General features: G+C 38.3%; 1 long non-coding RNA gene across 1 annotated transcript in view; it reads left to right on the plus strand.

Moving 5' to 3' along the window:
- The window catches only part of LOC141500202 (uncharacterized), a 59748-nt gene extending 37031 nt beyond the window's left edge, over positions 1–22717 (plus strand). The window contains exon 5 of the long non-coding RNA XR_012471890.1: positions 22433–22717. This is a non-coding gene — a long non-coding RNA (uncharacterized LOC141500202). The remainder of the gene's footprint in view (positions 1–22432) is intronic.
- The last annotated feature ends 389 nt before the right edge of the window (positions 22718–23106 follow it).

Raw genomic sequence — 23106 nt, forward strand, 5'->3', positions numbered from 1 at the left:
AGAACTTTAAGAACCTAGATTAATTGCTACCTGCCTCAAATTGCTCTTTCTTCTCTTTCATCAACAGCCTCTAATATCATTCTACCTCAAAATATTTAGTTGTCTTAACATTGGGAACGGTGCAAAAGTATAACCAGGTAAAGCCCCAGCTTTGTGGTAAGTATGGAAAATTGAAAAATATTTCATTCATGAAGCATTCCTTTAGCACCTACCATCTCTAATGTAATGGATACAAGTACAGTTCCTGACCTGAAGGAGCTTCCACTCTTCACACAAAGTATTTCACCCATATTAATTCAGTTTACTATCCCTACAAAGCTGATTGGGTGAAGGTGCCTATTTTTAGAGCATAGAATACTGAAATAGAATTGCTGGCTTATCATCACTGTCAACTCACTCTTCACTAGGAGGAAAGCTTCCAAAGGAGAGAAGACAATCAGGTTGTTTTTTCCAAGGCTCTCATCCAACTACTGCTTACTAGTTTTACTTCATTTCCAGAATACAAATAATGGCCTGGGGACTGGCAAAAGGGAAGCAGAATAGTGGTAATTTTGGATAAGTGTGGCCCCATAGAGATAGGAAGCATTAAAAAAATTAAAAGGAAAAGCCTAATTAGGGCAGAGCTTCTTAACTCTTTTTTTTAAGACATGGACCCTTTGGCAGTCTGGTGAAGCTTATGGACCTCTTCCCACACTTATGTTTTTAAATGCATAAAACAAAGATGATTACAGTAGAAACCAATTTTATTGAAATAAAAAATGTTTAAGTCACCAACCTTAGGTTAGGAACCTCTGAGCTAGGAGAAAGGAGAACAATATGATTTTCAGAGTGAAAATGACCCATCCTAGAGGTAAGTGAAATGGAGATTCATCTTCATCCAGCAGGCTACCTCCTGTGCCTATTATTCTTTCCCTCCTTTGCTCTGATTACTGGCCTCCCTAAATTCCTTTAAATTTCAACTAAAATTCCATCTTCTATAGGAAGCTTTCATTAAATCCTCTTAATTCCATTGCTTTTCCTCTTTTAATTATTTCCTACTTATCCTGTATATAGCTTTGTTTGAATATATTTGTTTGCATATTGACTTCCGCCCCCCCCCCCATTAAATTGTAAGCTCCTTGAGAACAGGCACTATCTTTTGCCTCTTTTTGTATCCTCCTACAATGCCCAGAACATAGTAGACTTTTAATAAATGTTTATGAATTAAATTGAATTTGATAGGATTAACATTGCATAGAAACTGAGGTTAGTCTGAATCTACTCTCTCCAGAGACAATAGAGGTGGTATAACAACAACAATAACAACAAAAAAGCATCTGTGTCATTAAAAAAGAGACTTAGATAATTCTTTAAGATTTGCAAAGGACTTTGCATATATTAATTTCATTTGAACCTCACAACAGTCCTGGGAGCTAAGTATTAGTATTATTGTCCTCATTTTACAGATGAAGAAACAGAAGTAGTCAAAAAGCATTAACTGATTTGCCCCAGGTCACACGACTAGTAAGGGTCAGCATCATGGAAGAGATACCTGACATTTCTCAGAGTACCTTAGAACTATAAGGGGCAGATGTAACCTGCTTGGCCCTAGAAGAATGTACTTGACACATCTTATTTGAGCTGCTGCCAAAAAAAGAGACGTGGGAACCTCTGAAGTTTTACTCTTTTAAAACATCTTATACTATAATGAAGGAGTTTTCAGACTAGTAAATCAGCAGTGAGCAACATAGCCCACGGTAAAGCAGTGTGTAGATGGATAGTTAAAAGAATTAGAGGGATAGCTGGATGGCTCTATGGATGGAGAATTCAAGGGCTTAAATTCAAATCTAGCCTCAGAGACTAGCTGTGTGACTCCAGGTAGGACACTTAACCTCTGCCTAGAAGGCAGATATGTGATTCGATGGATGGAGTGCTGGACTTGGATAGAGGAAGATCTAAGTTCAAATCTGATCTCAGACATTTACTAGCTATGTGACCCTTGCCTTAATGCATTGGAGAATCACTCCATTATCTTTGCAAGAGAACCCCTCATGGACATTATTATTAGAAAGAGCTGGACATAATGAAACAAAGAAACTTAGATAATTCTTTCATCATCATTAAAAACTTTTAGAATCTCAATTTCCCATTACATGCCTCAAATTCTCCTCTATTTCATTATCAGCTACTAAAATCACTAAACCCCAAAATATTTAGCAAATTTATTAGAAAATCCTATCATCTGAATCTTTGTAACTCCTCCAGCACCTAGCACTGCTCTCTACACATAATCAAATATATATTTGTTGAATTGAATAGAAATTTTGATCATCTCTGTTTTTCCAACTCTGCCCAAAGAATACCAAGACATACTATTCAGCAAGTTATATTTATGTAACCCTATGGCTCAGGGTCTCTAATCCCTGATTTCACACAGATTTGAGTTTAAGTTTAAAAGCTGTCCTAAAAGAGCAATCTTTTAGGCACTTTATCATGCACAACACCCACAGGGTACTCTGAGAATTCTCGGAATCTGTCTTGTGTCTAGGTTACAACAAATGTGAGTAACAGGATTCCCCAACTCCTCTACAAGTAATCAAGGTAATAAATGCATATTGAACATAGAAAGGCCCTAATTTCACCCTACAGAAAAAGGCACAAAACACAAAGCCCTTAGTAGAATCAATAAACAAATGGAGAATGTACATAAAGGGACTCTCAATTGGCCCATACATAATCAACACAATTTCTTTCCTCTCCAAAGAGGATTGGGGGTAGTGGGGCTGAGTGACTTTTTGAAGGGGTCCTAAAGTCCTCCATATTCAATCCCACTTTATGATTACAGAATTACCAAGAAACTGAATTTAGATTCCTCTATTCCAATATAACATATTACTTTCTCCCACAAAGTTCCCAAGACTTGTGGAGATAACCTATGACTTAGTCCCCCTTTGGAAAGGCAAACACATTTTGGAACTGTTTGACTAGCAGTTCTACACTGATTGAATATTTCACCATAATAGTTGAAGTGATTGGGGGGGGGGGGCATGGAAGGAGAAGAACCTGGACTGGGGAAAATAGGAAGAGTAACAAGGTTCCAATATCTTGTTCCCCCGTTTTGTGACTTTAGGTCCTTGTTTCTGTTCCTCCCAGAACCAATACTTAAGTGCATGATCTAATCATTTCTCCAAGAAGTACTTCTTTGCATAGAAAGTTGGATTTTCCAAACTTTGGAAATGAAATTATTCACAAATCAACTACTGAAATTATCTTGCCCCAAAAATCTCCCTCTCTGAATAAAAGGTTAGATTCTGAGATCACACTATTCATGAAATTTCCCATCCTCTAAAAAGAAGACAAGGACCAGAAACAACATTACCCCTGAATACCTCTTAGGCTCTGAGGATGAGTACATAATGCCCTTCTTGTTATTTACTAGGATACTTCACAACTGCTTCTGTTCTTGCTGTCTCTTCATTTGGAAAAGTCCACTTGAAGTCCACCTATGCTCACAAATGGAAAATAAAAGTAAAATGGGCAGGAGTTCCCCTCTCTTTGTTAGGTAAGGTACATGCATTTCCCCACATGCTTCTGCCCCCCAAAACACCCATTAAAACAGAATTCACACACACACACACACACACACACACACACATACACTTAAGGTTAATCAGTCAACTAACATTTATTGAGTGCTTAGTATTTAATTGTTGAGAATACAAAAAAATGGCAAGAACTGTACCTGTGCACAGAATCCCTGTACACATGTAAGAGATAGCATGCAATTATGTATCTATGTACAAGATGGATAGATAGATGATAGATAGATAGATAGATAGATAGATAGATAGATAGATAGATAGATGGAGTCAAAGAGAGTGCCAGGAATGGAATCAGGAATACTTGCTGAATTCAAATTTGTCCTCAGACACTATGTGACCCTGGGTAAGACACTTTGCACTGTTTGCCTCAGTTTCCTCATCAGTAAAATAAGCTGGAGAAGGAAATAACTAATCTTTTCCAGAATCTTTGGCAAGAAAAACCCAAATGGGAGCAGCTAGGTGGCGCAATGGATAGAGCACCGGCCCTGGAGTCAGGAGTGCCTGAGTTCAAATCGGGTCTCAGACGCTTAATAATTACCTAGCTGTGTGGCCTTGGGCAAGCCACTTAACCCCACTGCCTTGCAAAAACCTAAAAAAAATTTAAAAATTAAAATAAAAAAAGTAAGAAAATCCCAAATGGAGTCACAAAGAGTCAGACATGATTGAAATGATTAAATAACAAATTTTTACACATGAGCTCTGATCTCTAATATATGTAGACATTTTCTTCAAAAGCAAAGACTATTATACATCCACATTCTCATTCTGAGCACTCATCTTCACTGCTTTTTTTCTAAACTGTTTTTCCATTAATGTGGGAGTGGGGAAGGGGGGAAGAGAGAAACCTTCTTTTATCAAGGCAGCTTGATTGGGTCACTAGGTGAGTATGTCAGTGACCTTAAAAGAGAATACCAGGGTAAATGTTTAACAATCAGTTCTCAAAAAAAATACATTTTTTTTATTTTTAGTTTTTGCAAGGCAATGGTGTTAAGTGACTTGTCCAAGGTCATACAGCTAGGTATTATTAAGTGTCTGAGGCCGGATTTGAACTCAGGTCCTCCTGACTCCAGGGCCAGTGCTCTACCCACTTTGCCACCCAGCTGCCCCAACATTACAATCTTTTACATTTGATTTGCAATATTAGCTTTTTCTCCATCACTTTCTCAAGACTAGAAATCAACAAAACAATAAATCAACCTTTATTTTTTAGCATTTGGTGATTTCTGAGAAATAAATGGTTACACTAAAAATACATCAATTGACATTTTAGAGCCTTCTGACTATAGCATGCTTTTGTTGATCAGTTTCTTTCTTTTTTTTTTCATTATATCTGACTCTTTGTGATCCTATTTGGAATTTTTTTGACAAGGATACTGGAATGGTTTGCCATTTCCTCCCCATTCACATTTTACAGATAAGGAAACTGAGGCAAACAGACTTACCCAGGGTCACAAGCTACTAAGTGTCTGAGGTCAGATATGAACTCAGTGAGATGAGTCTCCTCTGATTCTAGGTTAACGTTCTATTATTCCATCTAGCTCCAGAATATCCCCTTAAATCCAGGTCTTACTGAGGTCCAGCCCCTTTTCCACTATGACAGGCTACCTCTCTTTGTCCATTTCCTGCCATAAATACCCCCAACAAAGCCAGTAGTCTTCCTCTTAAAGCACTTCTTTTTAGAAAAGTATATTTAGTAGTCACAATTTAAATGAGAAAGCTAGCATCCAGGGAACTTGTGGAATTCTCTGAATGTTATGCTGAATGCTGAAGAGTTTTAACTAACAGACAGTAAGGTTCTGTGAAATAAACATGGATTGAGGATTTATGATTATAAATAACTCAGACATTAAATAGTAAGATGCAAAATCAATGTCTACTTAGCACTGGTCTCTTCATGATATGACATTAACAGAGCTTACTTTCATTTAAAGTGATTGACACTCCCATAGAACATTGTGACACCAAAAGTATTCTATGATGACCTCACTACATTTTTAGGGTAAGCAAGGAGGTATGCTCCCTCTCGTTCAGCCTTGTTGAGCTGGCATTTAGATATAGCATTGCAGTACAAAATTGTAGTACAAGCATGAAATAATCTTAAATTCCTTTTTACATAAGCTGAGTGTGTATATCTAGGCTTTAAAATGCCTATCTCAATCCTTATTTAATTGAAATTGATCAAACAATGGGGCATACCTTCTCTGTCATTCTATAGACATTGGAATTCTTCTCCTTTCCAGGAAGCCTACACTGAAATTTCAGAGTATGATTTCCTCCATTTTAATAGTTCTGGATTTAGCCTGAAGTTGCCAATTCAATACTTCTAAGTATTAGCACTCCCTTTCCTAGTATAAATAATAGTCTCTTTTTGAGTTAGGAAGCACACTTTATGAGTATTTAAAGCTAAAGAAATCATCATCTAGTAACCAACTACCTTAGAAAGATAAAGAAATGCATCTAAAAAATGCAGGCTTAAAGACCATGCAATTAATTAGTTGAGCTTATAGAACACATGTGGTTCATATTCAAGTCTTAAAAAGTACTTTCAGTGTGTCATTTTTTTCATATACATCATGGAGAATCCAGATTTAATCAATAGATGGAAGCTTAGAAAGCCCATAATGTAAGAGAGTTTTCCTATCCATCTCAAAGATGTAATCATGGAGTTCCTTTACCATATAAGATTTTTTTCTATTATATCACAACAATTGAGTCCCTAACCTATTTGAGAGGATTACAGGACAGTGGCCATTTGGAAGAAAGCAAACACAGTAAACACCTTGTTATTGGCTGAGAGAATCAGACATTATTGATAGCCTTTATATAAAAACAATGGCATTGAGTCATTAAGAAGTCCACACTTGGGAGAAAGTAGAAGCAGACTCTTTCCCTATAACAGAGGACATTTCCCTCTATCCCAGTCAAATCATCAGAATTACTAATACCAAATACAGACTCAGATATATCTGAGGAAGGAAATGGCTTCAAGCCCTTGCAAAGAAGAGTGCCATTTATAGACTCAGGAAGGGAGCAGAACCTGGGAATTCAACTAAGCTGCTTCCCAGCAGAGACACTGACCCAAAGACAGCTGTGTGAGTATTTTACAAAAAAGAGAAAGGACTTCCACACAATTCAGCACAAGAAGTTGTGAGTCACCCTTTGCCATACATCTGTGCTTCACTACCATTGTGCTCATTCTTTCCATGGATGGTTTAATTATGGGAAACTTTGCTTTAGGTCTTAGGCAGAGGCAGGGAAAGGCATATTGTAAGAACTATTCTTACTTTACCATCATAGTAAGTTCCTTTGCTAAACAATAATTGCCAACTGACTGCTTATTAGTGGGAAGCACTCCAGTTGCAATTCATAGGCTAGAGTTTTAGATCAAATTGGCCAACCTAGAACCTAAGCTAAGTATAGCAGTCACCCTCTGGGATTAAAACCCTAGAATGCAAGGGCTAAATTAGGACAGTAGTCCAAAGTGAGTATGATAATAGGATCATAGACTTAATGTTAAATGGGATTTTAAAGGGATAAAGAGAGACTAGATTTGTGATTTCATTGGTACAAAGACCTGCCAAATAAGGAAATCCCTTCTATCAATACAGGTTGACACCTTCTCTATAACTTATTTATGAGACTTGTGTCTTAGAGACACAGTCTCTGATTGAAGCACATCTGAGTTCCAGTCTCAACTCTGACACACATTAGTTTGTTTAACCCTAGGCAAGTGATACTACCTCTCAAGGCCCCAAATAACTCAGTAATACTATAAACTGCAGAGTATGTGGTGATCTACATTGACAAAACAAAGTTGTATCCGGATATAGCTGATTAGAGGGTTCTGTCTTCCTCAGAGCCTTATCTCCTGTGAATTTTCACTGGCTATCCTCTATTCTCTCTCCATCCTCATTTCTGCATCCTGGCTCCCTCAGATTCCCTCAGGTCTCAGCTAAGTCCTGCCTTCTGCAAAATGACTTTTTCAATCACCTCTTAATACTTGTGCCTTCCCTCTGAGGATTATTTTCAATTTTTCCTTTTATATATTTTTATATCTTTGTGCATATTTGTTTGCATGTTGTCTCCCCATTACTATGAGTTCTTTAAGAACAAGAACACTGTTTTGCTTTTCTTTTTATTCCCCAATGCTCAGAAAAATTAAGGCATTTAATAAATGTTTTTAATTGACTTTACAATTAAGGAAACTGAGGCTGAGAGAGAATAAGCAACTCTAATAAGTGTCTGAGGAAAGATTTAAACTCAAATCTTTACTGTCACCTTGCTGCCTAGGTGTAATACCTATTGTACAAATGCAAATATCAGAAAGATATTGTACAGAAGGAAAATTTGAGGAAGGAAATAACTATCACGGGGATGTAAAGGGGAGCTATGGAAAGGGGAAAGGCTGTCACAGAAGGGTTGGTGGGATGAATGGCACCCGAGTAAGACCTTAGAAAAATTAGAGAATTTCAACAGGTCAATAGGAGTATATGCATTCTAAACACAGGTAATAAAATTAACAAAGGTAGAATGGTGCAAGATGAGATCACACAAGGGGTTAGCCAAATTTGTTGCAATGTAGAGTTTTTAAAATGAATTAATGTGTAATGAGATTGGAAGAGGAGGTTAGAGAGAGATTATGTAAAGCCTAAAATGCCAGGATACACTAGTACTGTATCAATAGTCCCTAAGTAGCTACCAAAGAACTTTTTGTTTTATTTTGTTTTGTTATAGCAGGGAACAGCCTGGTCGAACCTGTATAGTAGGAATATTGTTCTGTTAACAATAACTTAGTTATTACCGCACAGAAACAATAATTAGGAGAGTTAAACTGATGAAATTAATATATCCCAAACTCAGACCCCAAAAGTTGAATTTTGATATTATTTCTATAGGGGATTAGCCATACTCAGAATCTTCTCCAAAGGAGTTGAGAATCAAGTGTTTGTCTCTATATGTAATGGAATACTGTGAAAGAGTAAGGAGTCTTTTTGCCCTGCTATTCTTGTACATAGCCCTACTTTCGATACTCCTTTCATCTGCTGATTGCCCATGTATCCATAAATCCAGCAGTGGATAGAGGAAGTAGTTCCAGTCAAAACAACTTGTTTCTGTCTCCTCCCTCCTTGATAGCAACCAACCTAGAGCCAAAGTGTCTCATCTAGGACTAGGGCCATAGCTACTTTTAGATGTGGGGCCAAGCAGATGAAATTTCCACTGCAGCTTGTAAATATTATCAAGAGTTATGTTTATATTGATTAATATTATATGTATAATGAATTTAATAATAATATAATAATAATAATAATAATAATAATACAGTTTCTAGAGATTCTTTTCACAGCGGGGCTCTGGGAAAACATTGAAAACAAAGTAGCCAAAGTCATTTGTCAATCATGACAGGTACAATATTTTTCCCTGACCCACACTTGCCTGTGTTAAGTGAAGTGTATCAATATAAACTATACTGTATCCAAGTCCTGTTCTGTTCTGTCCTGTACAATAATACTGTATCTCAAAGATTATGCAATCAATTTAGCCATTCCCATGGGACTACTACTTGGATGGTCACAAGTTATGTAATTGTTGAATTGTCCTGCATGGGATTTATCCTAGAAGATCATCTTCACGTATTTGATATTTGACTCTAAAACAGCAACGTGGAGTTCCAAGGAGCAAGTAATCTCATGATTTGCAAATCAGATCCTTTGCAAAGAAAGTAATTAATAAACTGCTACCAGTTTCTGGCCTGCTCTGTCACATCCAGGTTAGAGATTACTCAGTAAAAACTCAGGTTAATAGTACCCATACCATGTTCACTTTGTAATCTCATGTTTTAGGTCCTTTGTTAGTAAGTCTTCTTACCTTCATCATCCCTTTTTGAGCAGGAGGTCCAAGATGGCCCTACTTTATACTGAATTCACTCTTTAGTGGTATAAGGAAGTTTATTTAATATCTAATAATAACTACAATTTGGTTCTTTTTTTCTCTTCTTAACATATGAAGAGACAAAGAGTATAAGGAATTTATTTGGGGGAATGTGAGGAAAGGAAATAGGGAAGTTTTTTAACATAAGGTCAGGATCAGCAAGATGCACAAAAGATTTAAAACTGGGCCTGGAGTCAGAAAGACCCGAGTTCAAATGTAACCTCAGACACTTGCATGGCAAATCACTTAACCCCATTTGCTCCTTCTTTCTTCTGTAAAACTGATCTGGAGAAGGAAATGACTGATCCTTCTAGGATCCTTGCCAAGAAAACTCCAAATGAGGTCCTAAAGAGTTAGATGATCCAATAACAACAAAAAGTCAAAGTATTTAGATTTAAATATCTATTATATTATTGATTAGTCCCCACTCCCCAAATATTAATACTATGTTTTGGATATTTAAAATGTCCTGGCATGTTTTGGGGTATGAGCCAGTTCACAGCAAGACTTGTAAGGGCTATCAACCCAAGAAGTATATGATCAGGAAGAAAGCTGCATAAGGCAGGTAGCAAGGTTGACTAATAACAGATGAACACCCCATATGCTGCACTGTTAACTATGAAACATAAATAAGACATGGGGGGGGAACTACTGGACACTGAGTAGGTTCCGCGGCAAAGATATATGAGAGAATGTGGAAAAAAGTCATTCATAGTCATAGAAAATATGAATGGATTATCATCTGAACTATAGAACCAATGAAGTGAAAACTCATACTAGAAGATTTGGAAAAGTTATGATTTGTTTTTAACTATGAGGAAGCAGTACAAAGGATACCAATCTGTTTAGTGTCCTACAAATATCAGAAAGACATGATAGGAGTGAAGGTTAAAGCAATTTCCCACACCATAGTTTTACCCAGCAACTTTTCCATTTCATGAAATGAAACCGTAAGTATTTCTAGGATTCCTGAAAAAAATAGAATTAAAATTAATTTCTACAGTGCTCTGAAAGTTAGACATTGACCATCTTCTTCTTAAAAATTCTTTATAAGCTAGCCCCCTTTCTAACTTTCCTTATTCCTTACTACATTCTACTACTCTGGAATCCAGTGGCCCAGAAAGCAAGATAGATTGAGATATCAGTAAATATAAACAATCAATAAAATTTGGGCAAAGTCAAACACAAGTCCTGGGCGAGCAAACCCAAAACATAAATGTTTCATTCCATATACCATATTTCTCCAGGTATAAAATTCTCCCATATGCACGCTAATTTGGGGGCATGAAATTTGAAAAAGAAAGTATTACATAGTTATTGAACTCAAGTTTTATTCATCATAAAATTCATACAACTCCTTATCACTGTCAAAACTTTCATCCATTAGCTTGTCCTCAAATCTGTATTTGATGACAAATCACTGTCTTAGGAGAAGCTCTGACTTCAATCCTGCCTGTGCTCTAGGCTGTGTTTGACCACAAGTGTGCAAGTCTGGAACATGGACGCAAGCTTAGTATATTCCGTTTCATGAACCTGAAGCACCAATTGTGTCCTCCTTTGAAATCAGTCACTTCTTTTTCATTAGCAATTCTTCTTGCCTCATGCTGAACCATTTTTGTGGACACAGGAATTCCAATTGCCCTTTGCTCTTCGATCCATATCTTTAATTCCCTCTCAAATCAGGCCATTTTGCTGACTTGCAGTCTTGGATTGTTTTCTCAGTTGGAGGAGGACCAAACACACTCAGCAACATGATTTCCATTCACTTTTGCAAACTGGATCACTTTTAACTTGAATTCAGGACTGTACAAAATCTTTTCTGAGTCATTTCTGGTCAGAACGTGGCAAAATGTAACCTAATATATGGGTAACAAATGGGAAATAATGAGTACAAAGATAACAGGCATGAAAAAGCAGGAAATGCAAGTTGAAAAAGTCTACAACCACTGTATAAGACGCCCCCAGTTTTTAGACCCCCAAAATTTTACAAAAAAGTGTGCATCTTATACATGGGGAAATACCGTAACTGTCTAAGCACATAAACTTAGATTTAAACAATATAATAATAAGACAATGAAATAAAGTATTTTGCACAATAAATATCTGCTAATAAAACTAAATAGCCAAGAAGTTATTAACTTAGCTGAAGATTATAGCTGAGGCCTAACTGGAAAAAATACAGAAATAAAATCAGTGGCTTTCCCTTGCAAGGAAGAGGCTTACTAACCATAGCATTCCCAGAGGATCATTAACAAGAAATCAAATGACCTTGAAGATGATGAGATAGCTACAGATGGACTAGAACACAGAAGCAGCACTGGAGAAGAATTAAACACAGGAAAGAGCAATATGAACTCCTTAAGTCTTTTTTACTCTTATTCATGCCAAGCCCAAATTATGTGTGTCATCCAACACTTCATCCTGAGTGCCCTTCTCTTTTTTGACCTATACTATCTCATTTGGAGATCTCATTCACTCCCATGTGTTTAGTTATCATCACTATCTAGATAATTCCCAGATATCCATGTCCATATTCATATGTATATTTATATCTATATCCTGGTTCTAGTTGTTCTACTTGGGTAGAGTCATACATCTTCAACTGCCATCAAACTGGATGTCCTGTAGGTATTCCAAACTCAACATACCCAAAACAGTACTAATTATCTTTTCCTTCAAACCCTTCCTTCTTCACAACTGTCTTATTACTGAAAAAGTACCACCATTTTCTCAATTGTGTTGGCTCATCCTTTATTCCTTCTTCACACTCACTCCACATATCCAATCTGTTGCCAAATTTTGGTGAGGTCTTTTTTCCTACTGTCACATATCTCATAAATGTCCCTTTCCTTCCACTTACATGATTCCCTGCCTTAAATATTTCCCTACTCCAATTCATCTTCTACCTAAATGGAGCAAATTCCCAAGTGATTTTTTTAAAAATCTTTTCACCTGTTCAATAATTCTAGTGACTCCCTATGACATACAAAACCAAATATGCTGTCTACTGTTTGGCATTTAAAACTCTTCTCACTTTTCTTAGCCTTCTTATACCTTATTCCCCTCCATATACTCAGGGATTCAAGTACACTGATCTATTTGCAGATCCTCATGAAACATTCCATCTCCCATTTCTATACCTTTTTAGTGACTGTTTTCCATCCCTGAAATGAGCTGTCCCTCACTCCTACCTCTGGGCTTCCTCCAAAACTCAACTTAAAAAAAACACTTTTCTGGTGGAAGCCTTTCCAAGTTCCCCCATGTCTCTAATGCTGAGTGGTACAGGGAATACATAGAAACAAAACAGTTTCAGGCACTTATTAGCTGTGTGACCCTGGACAAATCATTCAACTTTCATTTGCCTTGGTTCTCTCATCTGTAAAATGGGAATAGAAGTAGTAACTCCCTCCCAGGAGGTTACTGTGAGGATCAAATATGATAATCATAAAAAGCTTTTTGAACAATGTATTGTACATGTATGTGCTATACAAAATGTTAACTATTGATTGAATGCCTAGACATTTATGGTATCTCTTCTCCTTTGGAATGCAAGTCTCTGAAGGAGAAAGGATTGGTTTTGTGGTTTTGTGGTCCCCTACTGGGAACTGGTACCTGTCTCATGGTAAGTTCTTGATGCTTGTTGACTCTGTGTGTCCTCTGACTAATGAAAGTGAATGAATTGTCAGGATCCCCTGAGTTATGATTTTAGAGAGGATTCTGATCCCCATGAAGGACCTATAGGGACTACCCAGTATGATCAGCTGAAATGTTAAAGAAGTATTTTGCTTGCTTCTCCTTGGGTAACTCTTGTGGGGCTGCAGAAAAAGGGAGGGACTAAGTAACTGGTAGCCATGGCAATGGAGCAAGGAGAAGTAGTGGAGAGGTGGTTTTTAATAGATTAAATAATGAGTTTAAATTCTAAAGGTCTTTATTTTGCCTTTTAAAAAATTAACTTAAGCAGAGAGCCAGCATTCAGTGTTGTTGGGAATGAAACTTTACAAAGGGGAGGCTATTGACTATCTAGGAAGAGGGAGTCTCCTAGGACATATTGTTTTGGATTCACCAAAAAACTTGGTCAACAAAACCAAGTGAGATCCTTTAAAGTACAAAAGGTGATGGTCTTTGGTGCAAAAGAACTCAATACAAAAACCTAAAATAAGAATTCTTTAGAAATCTCCATTCTTTTTTCCAACTCTTTCCTGGACAGGTGGCTCCTGCTTAGGTTATCACCCCCTTCTTGCCAAGCAGACAGCCAGGTTGAACCCAAAAAACTAACCATGCCTGGTGCCAGATTGGGTTGGAAGGGCAGCCAGGAACTTTGTGACTTGAAAGCCTTTCCAAGACAAAAAAAGTCTCCCATGGAGGATATTGGGCAGGACAAACGGCTCAAGTCTAGGATGTCTCAAGACTGCAGTGCTTCATTGCTGGTGTCACAGTTGCTAGGGGCTAAGGGTGTATGGAGATAAAAGGATGGGGAGAAGTAGAGAAGAGAAATAAACAGAAGGGACCACTGGGAGAATCAATTCCCTGATTTCATAGAATATCATCTCCTCCCTGTCCCTAGTTGGATTGTGTGTGTAGAAAGGAAAAAATGGGGGGGGGGGTGTATGTGGCATTAAAGAGCTGTTGCTTACCAACAGTCTTCCACCTACTCTTTCTCTGCCTGTCCTCCCTCCACCCTCTCCCCTCTATTCCTCAGGGTAGGACACAGCTCCCGCCCCCATGCATAGGTGACTGCTTCAGCTGTGCGTGAATCAGACAATGTGTCGGAAAATCAGACAATTGTCTCGGCCCCGTATTGCCTGAGTCCCCGAATGAAAGGGATGGGGGCAGCTTTGGATGGAGGCGGCACCCATGACTGCTCTGTAGTTTCTCCAGGATGGATTAGAAAAAGAAAAAAACAAACCAACCCCCCCCCCCCAAACATGCAGATACAAACTCTCTCCCTTACCTCCCTACTCATTTCCCTTTCCCCATTACTTCCCCCCCTCCAGGGTTAGCTAGGGGAAGTGCTTATGGGGCAGGTGCCAGGTGATGGTGGGGATAGGATCCGAGGTGAAGGCCACTATCTTAGCAGTGGCTTCTCAAAGAAGCTCCAAAGAGCACCCTGGGTAAGTGGGGGGAAGTGCATAGCATTAGTCCGGGCTTGGAGGCAGGCAAGGTAGAGGAAGGTGGGGCGGGGGCTCCGGGAATTAGCCGCCAGCTCAGGGTTATATGAGGTGACTGGGAGAGGGAGGAGGGAGGGGGGGAGGAGGCGGGGAGGGGACGCGGGCCGGGGTGTCTGGCGCTAGTTGGACAAAGAGATGATGAAACGTGAGCGCTATATTTACCAAAGGGGAGGAGACGGGAGGGGGGGGGGGTGTAAAAAGGACAAACTGTTCAACAACAACCACAGGAAACATCAATCTGACTCACCAGGAGGGCTACGGGCGGCACAGAGCCCGCACAGCCAAAACCCCGGGAGCGCAGATTAGGTGGCGGGGGAGGTGGGGACCACGGAGCACCCCCAGACCGTGTTACTGAGTCCAATGCATCCTTTATTATTCATGTATTTACTTATTTATAAAAGCGTGTTAGATGGAAGAGTTCAGTTTTCACGTGCGTGTGTGCGTGTATGTGTGTGTGTGTGTGTGTGTGTGTGTGTGTGTGTGTGCGCGCGTGTTGGCGGTGGGGGCGGGAAGGTGGCGGTGGAGAGAGGCTAGTTAAGCCCCCTCATTCCCAGAGTTTGTGCCTCTACCCTCTCCTAGAAGCACGATTCCTGCAAAGTCATCCCCACCCCCGCCTGGGCTAGTATCACCTCGCCTCCCGCCCTCTCCCTGCTCCCTCCTCCCTTCATCCCAGCTCCCAGAGTTGGGGTGCAGTATGGACTATGTATAGAAGCTGATGTCACCCAGACACCCTACTCTGCAGTGCCTAGTGGGAAAGCCGATGGAAGGTTTTCATTGTACTCCAGGGGAGTAGGAGTGACGGGAGAGGAAGAGAGGGTGGGGAGGAGGAGATGGGGAAAGTAGTGGTCCCCTCCCTCATCCCAGCCTCAGGATCCAGGGAGCTGGGGGGGGGGGGGGGGGAGGATTCGGACACCCAGAGGGTGGCCAGGTAGGGGTGAGGAGCTGAGCTGTCAGCCCGCCCAAAAGGCACGAAATCACCCCAAGTGCTACCCCACCTCCCCTTTCTCCGAGGGGTAGGCTAATTTCAGGATTGCTCACGTGGGCCCAGACGCCCAGAGCTCCTAGCACGAGTTTAGGGCGGGTTCTTCATCCCCCCAATCTAGGGCAGTTTGTTCAACTGCAGTAAAGGGAGCTAGATGTTCCAGCAGGGAAGGGATTTCTGAGAACTGGGACTGTCCTCGGATGAACTCCCCTCCTCCTGCTGCTGCTGCTGCTGCTGCTGCCTGCGGAACACTTGTTAAAAGGGCGATGCCAAGGCTGCCGCCCCAACGAGTGGCTGCGCTCCATGCGAGCTGCAGCCAGAACCAGGCTCCCCGCCTCCTCCCTTCCCCGGCTCCCCCGCCCCGCGGTGATTCACTCTGCGCACCGCCCGGCCCGGCTTGGGGCTTGTGTGCTGGGAGCCGAGTGTGGGGTGTTGCGTGCTAAACTTAACCTCCTGCATATGCATGAACGGGTGGCCTTTCTCTGCATTAAATGAAAGGGCTTTGGGGGGGTGGAGGGCCAAGGGAAGGTTCAAGAGGCTGCTGCTGGCTGACGGAGAGTAGTTTTGCTAGAGAAATTATGGCGTTTTCTTTTACAACACCCCTCAAACTCTGTCCCCTTCCCCAACTCAGCTACGTTGTATTTTATTTCTGGATGCAATGGGGGTTTTTCACTAAAGCCATCAGCAATACAAGCTCAAGTGCTCCAGAAGTTGTTACCTTCTTCCTTACCATCTCAAGCCCCCACCCCATTTCAACATCAAAAAGAGAACACTGTCTAGATGGCAAGAATTCCAAGTTAGCTTAAAGATCATTTATTCTAACCCTGGAATCTTATAGATGAGGAAGCTGGAGTTCCAAGAAATTTAGCAGACAGAGGCCACCCAAAGAGGACTTCCTCTCTCTGCTGACTCTACGGTATTTCCTAATAAGCTCTGCTGGGCCATCACCTCCTTACTTCAATTCGGGTTGCCCTGCAATTTACCCAGAAATTTTATTTTAAAATGTACACTATGCCCAAATGGGATAACTGAGCCAATAAGGCTAGGGTCACTGAGGAGAAGGCCTAGAGCCAGATTAGGAAGTTCCTCTGACCCACTGTTTTAATAAGCAGCAAGATGGGTTTTATCCCTATCCTTCATCCTTTATCCCCCCCCCATGGGGGACCCATCTTCTGACTTTTCTTCAGAGTCTATGGATTCTTTTCCATTCCCTCCCTTCCTCCCACAAGAAAGAAAAGCAACAGCTGTTTAAACCAATGAAACCTATAGAATAAGATTCCTCCTTCAGAAAGGTATTTGTCCCTAGGGTATGAGGGAAGGAAAATTCATGGAGGGACTCAAGGGGAAAGGAAGAACTTCCCACAGCTACAGATCAGTGCAAAGACAGATTCCTAAGCCTCCAGTTCTTCAAATTTGTTTGAGTACAAATGGCAGAGAAGAATTTACTTTTTTCACCCTGGTAGAGTATGGCTGCTAACTGGGGTGAGCTAGTTTTCATTTTCATTCATCACCTTTAACCTTGTAGGCATTAAATACATAAGCACATATTTCCCATTCCACAGTCTGAAAATGTATACATGGAGTCTTAGAATTTTTAGAAATGAAGAAGGCACATTGTCTTTCATTTAATCTATTTTAGTTTAAGATATCCAGAACTACAAACATTCAATCTTAAGTCTTATGATTTTCGATGCAGGACACATAGCTCTTAATTGGTAGGTCTTATGTTTGGAATAGTGGGAAGAAAAAAATAGTAGGGTAGTCAAAAGACATGGGTTTGAATTCCACTCCTGCCTCTTGTTGAATAGATTTTTAACTATAAGGGACCTCAGCTCCTCTAATCCAAAACCCATTTTGCAAATGTAGAAGGTGAGTCACAGATCCTTTGAACTTATTTCTGTGTTATCTTCTGCTATCCTACACTGTCTTGTAACCTTAGCCAAGGTATTTATTTACCTTTCTGAATTTTAGTTACATAATTTGTAAAATTAAGGGAACAAGACAATCTCTCTGGCCAGATTGCTGGAGCAGTAAATAGAATGCTGGAGTCAGGAAAACTTTCTGAGTTCAGTTCCAAGCTCAGACACTAATTCTGTGACCTTGGGCAAGTCACTTACCAGTTTCCCCTCAGATTCATCATCCATAAAAAGAGCTGGAGAAGGAAATGGCAAGCCACTACAATATCTTTGACAAAAAAAAAAAACACAACTGCAAAAGAGGTCACAAAGAGTTAGACACAAATGAAAAACAACTAAAAAAAAAAGATGACCTCTAAGGTCCCTCTCTCCCTCAAATCCACTGAACCAATTAAGTTCAGTCAATATTTACTCAGAATACTTGTGCTTCATAGGTACATAACACCTACACAAAAAACTGACCAGGTATTATTAGGAAATAACTTCACAACCAAGTGCAGAAAAGCAGAAACCATTAAATGCATCCTTTTCAGATCATAGTACAATAAAAATTACATTCAATAAAGGGTGATGGAAAAATTAATTGGAAACTAAATAATCTAATCCTAATGAATAAGTGAGTCAAAGAACAAATCAGAGAAACAATAATTTCATTAAACAGAATAACAATGAGACAACATACACAAATTTTTGAGATGCAGCCAAAGCAGTATTTAGGAGAAAGTTTCCATCTCTTAATACTTATATCAATAAAATAGAGAAAGAGAAGATCAATGAATTGGGCATGCAACTAAAAAAAAAAAACCTAGAAAAAAGAACAAGTTATAAATCCCTAATTAAACACCAAATTGGAAATACTGAAAAGCAAAGGAGAGATTAATAAAATTGAACATAAGAAAACATTGAGCTAATAATAAATAAAATGAGAAATTGGTTTATTAAAAAAAAAACACAATAAAATAGATGAGCCACTGGATAATTTGATTTTAAAAAGGAAAGAAGAAAACCAAATTACCAGAATCAAAACTGAAAAGGGTAGGGGCAGCTAGGGGGCGCAGTGGATAGAGCACCGGCCTTGGAGTCAGGAGTACCTGAGTTCAAATCCAACCTCAGACATTTAATAATTACTTAGCCAGGTGGCCTTGGGCAAGCCACTTAACCCCATTGCCTTGAAAAATCTAAAACATAAAAAATAAAATAAAAAAATGAAAAAAATGAAAAGGGTGAATTCACCACCAAAGAAGAGAAATTAAAGAAATTATTTGGAACTATTTTGCTCCAATAAATATGACAATTTAAAATGAAAAGAATGAATATTTACAAAAATATAAATTGTTCAGATTAAGATTACTTAAATGACTATCTTTGAAAACAAATTAAGTAAGTCCTCAATGAACTCCCTTAGAAGAAATTCCCAGGGTCAGGTGGATTCATTGGCAAATTCTACCAAACATTTAAAGAACAATTAATTTCAATGCTATGTAAACAATTTGGGAAAAATAGATAAAGGATGAGTCCTACCAAATTTCTTTTACCACTCAAATACAGTACTAAATACCTAAACCAGGAAGAGCTAAAATAGAAAAAGAAAACTGCAGACCAATTTCACTCTTTGAATATTGCTGCAGAAATTTTAATGAAATACTAACAATAAGATTATAGCAATATATGACAAGTATCTTAAACCATGAACAGGTGGGATTTATACCAGGAATGCAGGGTTAGTTCAATATGAGGAAAACTATTGGCATCTAGATAGATGATAAAATACAATACTCAATCCTATTAAAAACACCAGAAAATTTGGGAATAAATGGAACTTTCCTTAAAATGTTAAATAGTATTTATCTAAAACTATCAGTAAACATTATCTGTATTGGAGATAAGCTAGAAGCTTTCCCAGTAAGATCAGAGGTGAAGCAAGGATTCCCATTATCACTACTATTATTCAGTTCTATACTTAGAAATGTTAACTATAGCAACAAGAGAAAAAAAGAGAATACCTGATAATACCGATAATAATAAAATAATAAAATAAAAATAAAATAAAATACTTGGAAGTTTACCTGCCAAGACAAACCTAGGAATTTATATGAACACAATTATGAAACATTTTTCAAATAAAGTAAGATCTAAAGTGTTGGAAAAATATTAATTGCTCATGAGTGAACTGAGTCAACATAATAAAAAGGACAATTCTACCTAAATTAATTTACTTATTCAGAACCATACCATTCTACCAAAACATAATTTAAAAGCTAGAAAAAAATTACAAAATTCATCTTTAAGAACAAAGATAAAAATATCAAGGGAATAAATTTAAAAGATGAAGAAAGGTGACCTAGCCATATCAGATTGCAAACTATTAGAAAACAATGATCTTCAAAACTATCTGGTACTGGCTATAAAATAGAGTAGTAGGTCAGCAAGATAGATTAGGTACACCATATACTATGGTATAATGTAGTAAATAATAGTGAATAATCATAGTAATTTAGTACTTGATAAATCCAAAGATCCAGACTTTAGGGACAATAACTCTCTATTTGACAATAGTGCTGCTGGAAAAACTAGAAGCAGTTTGGTAGAAATTAGGTATAGTCTAACATCTCATATTCCAAAATGAAATCAAAATAGGGAAATGATTTAGACATAAAGGATGATTTATTATTGTTCAGTCACTTCAGTTATGTCAACTCTTTGTGACCCCATCTGGGGTTTTCCTGGCAAAGATACTAAAGTGATTTGCCATTTCCTTCTCCAACTCATTTTATGGATGAGAAACTGAGGCAAACAGGATTAAGTGATTTGTTCAGTTTCACACAGTTAGTAGTGTCTGAAAGCTAGTTGACCTCAGGGAAATGCCATTTAAAATAACTTCAGGATAGGTACTTTATCAATTGTACCTCCTGACTGCCTCATGAAGAATGATACCATAAAAAAAATTAGAGGAGCATGGAATAGTTTACCTACCAGATCTTTGAATAAAGGAAGAATTTATGACCAAACAAGAGATAGAAAATATTATAAGATACAAAATGGTTAATTATTTTTATTACAATATATCAAAACGGGTTTGCACAAACAAAACCAATAAAGCCAAGAGTAAAAGGAAAGCAGAGAACTGGGGAGGGGGAAGGGGAATTTATTGCTAGTTTCTCTGCTAAAAGTTTCATTTCTTAAATATATAGAGAACTGAGTCAAATTTATAGAAACACAAGTCATTCTCCAAATGATAAATGGTCAAAGATAGGCAAAGGAGTTCTTAGAAGAAATAAAATCTATCTAAAGTCATGAGAAAAGTTCTAAATCATTATTATCTAGAGACATTCAAATTAAAATAACTCTTGAGGTATTACCTCAAACCTATCAGATTGGCTATCATGACAGAAAAGGAAAATTATAATGTTGGAGGATATGGGGGGGAAATTGAAACATTAATTCACTATTAGTGAAATTGTGAACTGATCTAATCATTCTGGAGGTCATTTGGAACTATGCCAAAGGGGTTATAAAACGCTCTTGTGCATATCCTTTGCCCAGCAATATTATTACTAGATCTGTATCCCAAAGAGATTAAAAGGGGGGGGGGGGAATTATATGTACAAAAAATATTTATAGTCGCTCTATTTGTGATGGAAAAGAGTTAGAAATTGAGGGGATGGTATCACTTGGGGAATGGTTGAACAATTTGTAATATATATGATTGTGATGGAATACTATTATGCTATAAAAATGATTAGCAGGATGCTTTCAGAAAAACCTAGACTTTCCAGAATTGATGCAAAGTGAAGTGATCAGAACCAGGAAAACATTCTATACAGTTACAGCAATGTTGTGAATGACTTAGTTATTCTCAGTAAAACAAAGATCCAAGACAATTCTGAAGAATTTATGATAAAAAATGCTATTCATATCCAGAGAAAGAACTATTGAACTCAGTGCAGATCAAAGCATTCTATTTTTTACTTTTTTTACTTTTTATTCATTTTTTGTCTGTTTTTTATTTATAATATGATTAATATGGAAATATGTTCTATAATAACTGAACAGGTACGACCTATAACAAACTGCTTGCCTTCTCAATGATGGGAGGAGAGGGAGGTAAGAAAAGAATATAGAATTAAACATTTGAAACAATAAATGTTTTAAAAAATTACATATAATTAGAATAAAATATTTAATATTTAAAAAAAGAATATTTGTACTAAGTGTTATGGTAGAATATAAGTATAAATAGTCCTTAGTTCCTGCCCTCAAGGAGCTTGTATTCCACCTTCCACCTGTGTATTATGAAAGGTTCTATTTCATTGTCAATAGGAAAGAATAAGTTAGCAGGAGATTGTCCTTTTGTCCTCTAAATCCCAGGATTCTGACCTGGCATAAGCTGCCTGAATATTTTAGGTTACTTGAATAACCCACTCCATTTCCAAATGGAAGAAGGGGAAGATCTTTTCAAATTTCAAAAAAAATTTAGTAGAAGGTTCTAATGTGAGTGGGTGACATATTATCCAAACTTTGGTAAAGGAAGAAGGTAAATGGAGCAGATCTGGAGTAGAAAACAGACAACTATTTGTGGAGTCTTAAGACACAGGCATCCTCACAACCATAGGGGGGGGGAAATATTCTTTATATAGTTGGGACCTAGTTATAAAGAAAAGAAAATTTAAAGGGAATGTTTCTTAAGGGTAAGAAATTTTTCATTTTTTACATTGCCTTGCACATAGTAGGTGCTTATCATTTACAAACACATGTAAAATTGAATCCAGTAAAATAGGCCAGATTTCTGTTACCTGAAATTATGAGAGAGAATTAGCCCTATCTGATGAAACTCTAATTGTCATTTAACTACTCTAGAACTCAGCCCTGGAGAGGAGTCAACTAGTACCATCTACTGAAGAACAGCCAGACAAAAGGAACCAGCTAAGCAGTGGAAGACTACAGAAGCAACAAGAAGAGCCCACAGTACTTTCAGGAATAGAGAAAGGTAACAGTAGAACAGCGAAATGCCAACTGGAAGTTGTGCATGGAGGAGAGTTCCCTGTGAAGGAACAAAGTCTGACTTCCCCTTGCTGTCCCTCCCTGTCCTCCCAGGCCTGTATATCATAGAGATTATATAGGTTACTGGGGAGATTAGTCAAATTGGAGAGGGGTCAGTCTGTTACCAAGTAAACCAGCACAGTCCAGTGGAAGGAACAATGACTCTGGAGTCAGAGAAACTGGGTTCACAATCTGCTTTAATGCTTGCTACTTTTGTAACTGTAGACAAATAAACTTCTCTGAGTCTCAGTTTCCTCCTGGTATGGAATAGAAGATCATGAAGACCCTACCAGTTCTAGATCTATGCTACTAAGCAGATCGTCTTTGTACTGTCCTTTCTGGGTTTTTATTGTGCCAATTTGGTTTTTTTAAAGCATTGTGACCCTGAGTGCTTGTAAAGGAAGCTGGTTGTAACCCTTCAGGGAGTGCCAAGTACAGAAATTCCCAGCTTCCATCTATGTGCAGAACATAGATGTTCTTGCAGAACAAGA

The sequence above is a fragment of the Macrotis lagotis genome, chromosome X, assembly GCF_037893015.1.
Source record: "Macrotis lagotis isolate mMagLag1 chromosome X, bilby.v1.9.chrom.fasta, whole genome shotgun sequence".
NCBI classification, from domain to species: Eukaryota; Metazoa; Chordata; class Mammalia; order Peramelemorphia; family Peramelidae; genus Macrotis; species Macrotis lagotis.